The 8,141-nt window shown below is 38.7% G+C and overlaps 1 protein-coding gene across 1 annotated transcript in view; it reads left to right on the plus strand.

Annotated features, from left to right (window-relative positions):
* Fsip1 (fibrous sheath interacting protein 1) overlaps positions 1–8,141 on the plus strand; it is a 211,742-nt gene that overhangs the window by 103,069 nt on the left and 100,532 nt on the right. The window lies entirely within an intron of this gene.

An 8,141-nucleotide genomic window follows, 5' to 3' on the forward strand; every position in this document is an offset into this window, starting at 1 on the left:
TATAAATAAAGTGCCTCACACATACTAAGCAAACACCACCACTACCACTAACTACACTCCCAGAGCCTATATGTGTTCTTTTGAAATGAGTTCCATCATGAAATAATACATCTTTGGAAATAAAAACATTTTTATTTTGGTGATTGTGTATTATGAATCACATACCTAACTACTTTGACATGATCAATTTGGAATAGCTCATCAGTTTTAGTGTCCTCATTTGAAGTCATTTATCCATATGTGGCTCTCTTCCCATTTCCATAGTTACATGAGGACTTCGTAGCTTTGTTCACCTGTCTTGACACTTTTTGTCACTGACAAATGGAGCTACTGTGGCATGTGGGCTATTGAAGAACCCTGAACTCATATTGTGTAAAACTATCTTAACCGTTATTTTCTTTTTTTGTGTGTGTTATGTGCGTGTGTAAGGTGCATAGAAATGAGTATGTGGGTGTGAACACCTCTGTTTGTGTGTGCAGAGACCGGAGGAGAATGTTGGGTAGTCTTCCTCTATGACTTTCTGCCTCATTCCTTTGACAGAGTCTCTCACTGAACTGGAAACTGGTCATTTCGGCTAGGCTGGTTGGTCAGTGAACTCCTGGGGTTCATCTTTGCCCACCCCCACCCCCAGGCTGGGGTTCTAGACATGCATAGCCATGCCTGGCTTTTCACATGGGTACTGGGAATTGGAACTCAGGTCCTCATGCTGCATAGCAGGCACCTTTTCCATGTAGCCATTTCCCAGCTTCTCTACTTACCTTTTCCAAAGGTAGTTATTTTGCTTTTTAAAATATTTTATTTATTATTTTTATTTTATGTGTATGTGTGGATTGCCTGCATGTACACCCATGTCATACAATGCTCATAGAAGACAGAAGAGACTGTCAGATCCCCTGGAACTGGAGTTACAGACAGTTGTTAGCTGGGAAGGCAGTTATTTTATATGTCTTCTTTATAATGGGGCTGTGTCACGTAAGAGTGGAACTCAAATTCCCAAAGTAGGAAAACTCATTGTAATGCCATTATATTTAATTTATGGATTCGCTGGCAACTAACTACTGCTTTTATAGTCAGGGAGGAGACATCAGGTTTTACAGGTTTTAGAATGGCAGGTTGGTTGACTGTGCCCATATAACTATAGTGTGTTAAAAACCCGGCAATCTAAAAGAAAGATCTGTCATCAGAATGCTTTAATGATGTTTTTAGGGGAAATTCCCGTATTTTTAGCATTGTCTGAGAGTTGGGAGAGAAATGTGATTTGCATGGAGTGTCGAACTGGAATTCCCTGTCCAGAGCACACAGTCCTCGGGAATAATTATCCTATTCACTGCTCAACAGGTTTCCCACATGTGAAGGCTGCCAGGCTCCTCAGGCTTCTTTCTAATTTAGGAGCTGAATGGATTTCCTTACTGTGCCTAAAAGTGATTTTGAGTAAATGTGTGACCTTCCCCATTCACTCAAAGATGGCCACAGATGGACATTGTACCAACTGTGGCCAGATAGATTACGTGGCTGAGCTAGTTTCCAGAGTATGCTTTTTCAGGATAATAGTCCTGTTTTTTGTCCACTAGTTTTTCAGAACATATTTATTGCTGAGTGTATGAACTTGATGTCTAAATGAGCAAGCAAATTGTCCTAATGAATACACAAGGAGAGATGGTATAAGGTTCCTCTGGGCACTGTTTTACCCATTCATATTTCATTTGATCACAATGAGATGTATAATTATAGTTATCAAATAAAATAAATGGGGGCTGGAGAGATGACTCAGTGATTAAGAGTACTGGCTGTTCTTGCATAGGACCTGGGTTTGATTTGATTCCCAGTACCTATAATGGCCGCTAACAACTGTCCATAACTCCAGTCTCAAGGGATCCAATGCCCTCTTCTGACCTCTGAGGGCATTGCACAACAGTGAGTGCATTGACATACAGGCAGGTAGTACACTCATACACATAAAATAAAAATAATATATAAATATTAAAAAATGAATCATTGCATATTACATCACAGAAACTCTGAGGGTTTATACTGTTAAGTTTCTAGAGTGGTGGGGGCTTCAGTTTGATTGTTATTTGACACATGGTTTAATTTGACCTTGCTTTTTGTATTTGGGGTTTATATTTGATAAAAGAATGTCCTTGTGTTGATAATCTCACACTTGGTTTATAGTCTGTGTTATGTTGACATGATCTATCTAGCTGTATCTTCATTCTCTCTCTCTCTCTCTCTCTCTCTCTCTCTCTCTCTCTCTCTCTCTCTCTCTCTCTCTCTCCCTCCTATCTTTGGCAGCCCTGAGGATTGAACCTAGGGCCTTATGTATACTAGGCAAGTACTACCACTAAGCTATAGCCTCTGTCTGTATGTCTGCATTTTCCCAAGCACACAGTTGGGTTATTTCTAGACTTTTATTATTGTGAATGCTGTTGCCATGAACAGTTTGTGCATGTCATCTGCAGTGTATGTACAGAAGTTTCTCTAGTGTCTACCTGGGAATGGACTCAGTAACAAGCCAGATTACAGATTATCATATGGCCTTCCAAAGTAGTTGCACCAGTATGTATTCTTACTGACAACACTTAGGAATCCTTGTTAATCTATATTCTTTCCAAACGTTTGGTATTATCAGACTTTGATTTTTTTTTTCTTTTTTTTGGCCAGGTATGCGAATTTACAATGATCTTTTTGTTGTTGTTTTTTAAAGACAATGTCTCCCTGTAGCCCCAGCTGGACTGGAACTCTCTATGTAGACCAGGCTGGCCTCAATTTCACAGAGATCTGCTTGCCTCTGCCTCCCAAGTTCAGACCACTGTGCCTGGATGAGTATGTGGATTTCTAATGATCTTCATTTGCATTTCCTAAGCACTAATGAGGTTAAATCATCATTTACATTCTATTGTCATAAGTAGTCTCTTTTAAAAATACCCATTTGTGTATCGTGCTCTGCCTTTTTTATTGTTTTCCTTCTTATTGTAAGAGTTCTTTTTATATTTTTATCTTTAATTATGTCTATGTATGTGTGTGTGCACTTGTGTGTGGTAGCAGGGGAGACCAGAGGGCTGTGGATCCCCTGGAGATGGAGGTACAGGTGGTTGTGAGCCACCTGATGTGGGTGCTGGGAACCAAGCTCAAGTCCTCTGGAAGAGCAGCATGCTCTCTTAACCACTGAGCCATCTCTCCCTGTCTTTTTATATTTTTGATACTAATCATTTGGTGATTCGGTGGATGGGAGATAGCCTCCTCTCTTTGTGACTTGTGTTTTCACTTTAATAGGATGATCGAATGTTCTTTTAAAAGTCAAGTTCATCAATATTTTATTTTATAATCACTTTTTCTCTTTGAAAGTCTCTATTAATATTTTTTCAAAAAGTGTTTTTTATTTAGAAACTTTAAAGTTTTGCTTCTGAGATAATTTTTTTTTGGTCTTTTAGCCCCAGCTGTCCTGGAACTCACTATGTAGACCAGGCTGGCCTTGAACTCACAGAGATCCGCCTGCCTCTCTCTGCCTCCCGAGTGCTGGGATTAAAGGTGTGCGCCACCACGCCGGGATTGTTTCTGATATTTTAAGTCCTTCATCCATTTGAAACTAATCCATCTGTGATCTGAAACCACACACGTTCAGTTTTCAGTTCTCCCGCAGAAATCCACACTCACTGTCCAATATTAAAGTTGTAAGCTCATGTGGGAGGTTTCCTCCTGACTCTTGTCTGTTCGTAGCTCCTTGTGTCTGTCCCTGCTCAGAGTTGCTCTGTCTTCATTAGTTCACCTCATCCATGAATCTGCTAACACACAGCTCCTTTCACTGCTTCCTTTTTGAGAAGAATCTTCACTGTTCTTCTTTATGAATTTTGCTGGAGACCCTGTCTCAAAATTATTTTTCTAATAGTTGAAATGAAAAATATTAATAACTAAATCTGATATAAAGATATATATGTAATAGTATAAAGTATATCTTAAACACAAATCTATGATAATACATGATTCATAATAGCAGTTAATATAGATGGGAAAGACAGAAACATTTTTATTTAGAAGTTGTCAGTATTCTCGGTCTTGTGGCAAGTGACAGGCCGTGAGGCTGTTATATAAAATATACTGATATAGGCATAAGACACAAGTGACCCAATACAGAATTTGGCATGCACAGACTGCTAAGGAGAGATACACAGATGTGGTATAAACTAAAAATTATAACCAACTCAATTCTGTTATTAAAAATACTTTTATAAGACTATTGTGTTGTTAATAAAAAAGAATCTTTTTTATATATTTTATTTGTTATTTTTACTTTATGTGTATGCATGTATTGCCTGCATGTAGGTAAGTGCACCTGTGTCATGCAGTGCCCTCAGAGGACAGAAGAGGCTGCTGGATCCCCTGGAACTGGAGTTCTGGACAGTTGTTAGTACTGTGTGGGTGCTGAGATTCAAATCCGAGTCTTCTGCAAGAACAACCAGTGTTCTTAACCACTGAGCCATCTCTCCAGCCCAATAAAAAGAATTTTTAAAAAGCCCGTATATGTTCTTCATTGTTGCTAATTACTTTCCCCTTTAATTTAGAGACATTTTGGCAAGTTTTAGTTCCAAGGCTTAATAGCCAATGCGTTAAGGATCTGCATGTTCCGGCAGTGGGAAGTTCCACAATTATCCCATGCTGTCAGTTGTTCCAAAATCACTGGCTGATTAATGGCTCTCATATTAGGCTGACACTTTATGCAGAATGCTCTATAGTATTTAGAGGACCCGATGCCTTCTTTGGTTACTTAGGACACAGAGTTCTATGCTCAGCATGCCATGGATTTTTATCCTGCCCCACCCCATCCATCTCTGCCCATCATGAGTGCAGATGTATGAGTTGTATGCGTTCTGTAGTGTGTGGGAGGATAAACTGGGATAAACTATAGTGGTTATGAGCACTTCGATTTCGACCTTGGCTATTTTTTGTTTGTTTGTTTGTTTGAGACAAGGTCTCCTTGTAGTCCCAGATGGCCTGGAACTCACTATGTAGACCAGACTGGCCTTGCTCTTACAGAGATCCACCTGCCTCTGCCTCCTGAGTGCTGAGATCAAAGGCATGTGCCACCACACCTGGCTTCAACTTTGGCTGTTATTACCAGCCATGTGGTCTTTAGAAATCTTATTTATATCTATGAGCATCAATTGTCTGAAAATCTGTATGACATGTTGTCTTAGGCTGTTGAAAATTCTAGATTGTATTTGTTCGTGCCACCACTGCCGCCACCCCGACCACCGCCACTATTGTCACTATCATCATCTCATTATGTAATTCAGTTTTGCATCTCTCAGTATACTGATGCAGTTTCAAGCTCTTGATCTAATTTACATTGAGTGTGCTAAAATACTAGTTGTTTGATATCCTAAGCACAGAAAAGAACCACTGTACCAACAAATCCTTACCTCTTCTTATCAGTGACCCTTCTACTCTGTCTGATTATTCCTTGGAGAGAAGGAAGAGAGGTGGACAGACATGTCTGTCATAGCCAAGTGCTTTCTGAGCACAGCTGACAGATGTGCATGCACACCATGATGGTGAGAGTGCCTGTTGAACCCAGATCCCCTGGGACCTTCACTGCCCTTGAATTCAGCATGCACCTGGATTCTTGCCAGTTCCCTAAAGCACTTTCACCTTGATCTGAGGAAGCTGAGGCTTGTAGAGGTCCAGCAACTGCTCTGATGCCCTACAGTTAGTGATTGGCAAAGCCAGGAGGCACTTGCTGGTGTGTCTTCTCAACCTCACATTGGTAACCAGCACCTTGCAGGTAGTGTTCCTGGAGAAGTTTAATCTCTGTCTAGGTTTTAGATGAAGGAAAATGTGTAGTGCCTGTATCTGGTAGGACTCCACTGAGAAGGCGACTTAAGTTAGATTCTCTGACTATGTGGGGAAGCTAGTTTACCTTCTGCGGCAAGAGAGGCTCTGGGAACTTTGTTAGCTGTTTGGTCATTTCCCACTGAAATTTAAACCTAAAGAGTTTTACTGTTGGGAATGGTGGATTAAAAAAAAATTTTTTTGCATTATTCACTTTGGATAAAGAATATTTAGATATGTGGCATTTATAACTATGTTTTGGATTTTAAATCAGAAAACAAGGTTTATGAAAACCTTTGGAAAATATCTGTAGCATGTTGAAATAAAGTTGGAGCATAATAAAAATGTGCCTTAATGCAGGAACCCGCTGCTCTCACAGTAAGCACAAGAGATCTCTGTTGAACCTTGGGAAAAATAAACTTTCTCCCCTGGCTTTTATGGGGGTGGCACTAAAATTTGGCAGTTGTGCCCAGGAGTGGGGTGGCAACATAGAATGAAAACAGTCTGCAGGAGCCATCAAGATCTTTAAACCAAATTCCACACGAACATAGTCTTTATAGACCAAATCCCCGATTCCTTCATCCCACACAGACAGTTGAGTCTTTTTTTCTTTTTTACAGAAATTCAATTTTAAAAGATAATTTGCTTTTCTGTTTTTACTACATACTTAATTCATCATATTTAACTAAAGGCTAAAAGAATAAAAAGTTCCTGTGTAAAATTTCAAGCACAGCAAAAAATGACACAGAAATTATAATTTTTAAATTTTATATTTTGTTCTTTTGCTACCTTAGTACAGTTAATATAAAATGCTCAGAAAACAAGTACTAATCTTTCAACTTGATGAACAAGTATTTTCATTACAAATTAAGTATGCCTTATAAATGATAAACATTAACAAAAATAAGGATCAATCTGATCTGTTTCAAGGCCTTTTCTCTGTAGGGGGTAACTGTTTTTTTTCTGTTTTTCAAATGTTATTTTTTTCAGCCTCCCTTTGGCTTTAATAGAGTATATTTGGTTTACTTTTGAGTTCAGTGAAGAACATGATTGAATTCTAAAATGAAAAATAACATCAGAATTTTCAGATTCGGTTTATGAAAATGTTACACATTTAGAAGTTGTTATTTTCCACAGTTGCTGGGGCCTCCACAATTATTCAGTATTTATACTGAGTTGAAGTCATGGATAACATTTGAATAGTGTACAGTTTAATGAGGCAGCCCAATTAGACTTTGTATTAAGCGGCTTTAGTGACATAGCAGTTGACCAGAGGCTGACAGCTGGTTCTGCCTAGGAAAGAATTTGGGCTCAGTATTCCAGTTTGACTTAATTTCAGTATTGTTGTTTTGGTTTTTTTGAGTGAGGGTCTTAGTATGTAGCTCAGGTTGGCCTCAAGCTTGGCCTATGCTATCCTCCTTCCTCATCCTTAAATGCTGGGATTATAGGTATGTACCACCACACATCTTTTTCAGTATTCTTTCAGACACCATTAAGAAGGTAATAATCATTAGTGGTTTTTCTGTGATTTTTCTCATTCACTCCTCGTAGGTGGGAGCAGACATTTTTTTTTTTTTTTCCATTTACCATTCATTAACTCTTTGGGCAGAGTTTATTTTCTGAGTTCCTATTTCTGTTTATCAAATAATCACTATTGGAATAGTGATTAACTCAAGGCTAAAAGAATAGAGAATGTTACTCATGCAAACACTGATTGCACATAAAGTGCCAGTAATTAATGTTTGAATGGATGATTGCTGAATGTTGAATGAAGGCAAATTTTGGTTCTCTCATTGTATTTCAGTGGTCATAATATTTAGGGGTTTAAGTGAACACTTCCCTTCATATCATGGATATTCATGTAATGTTTTAAAAATTTTCTGTATTTTTTAAAGTCCCAGTCTTTAAAAATTATCTCCAGATTTAGATAAAAGTAAAATTGTGGCATTGGTCATAAGCACATATAGAAAAATGCTACATTTTCATGAGCTGGAAGCTTTGATGGTGAGGTCTTGTTCTCAGGATTCCTTTCTTACTGTCACATTTCAGCACAAGAGCTTTCTCTTTAATAGTGCTACTGTCTAGGCAATTACAGTTGCTTTCTGAGCACCAGCCTTATCTTCAAATTTAACTCATTTCTTTACCTGACAAACTGGACGTTTTTCATCCTTCTGTTCCATTTGTTGCTGTGTCTTACTATAGACCTGAATCACAGCAGTGAGCAGTAACCATGGCATGGCCTAATGCTACCTTGTCTTGAAATTTCTTCCACCCACACATTAATCCACCACTCCTGAATTCGCCCCCCCCCCCCA

This window comes from Nannospalax galili, unplaced genomic scaffold, assembly GCF_000622305.1.
Source record: "Nannospalax galili isolate Female #2095 unplaced genomic scaffold, S.galili_v1.0 scaffold629, whole genome shotgun sequence".
In the NCBI taxonomy this organism is placed as follows: domain Eukaryota; kingdom Metazoa; phylum Chordata; class Mammalia; order Rodentia; family Spalacidae; genus Nannospalax; species Nannospalax galili.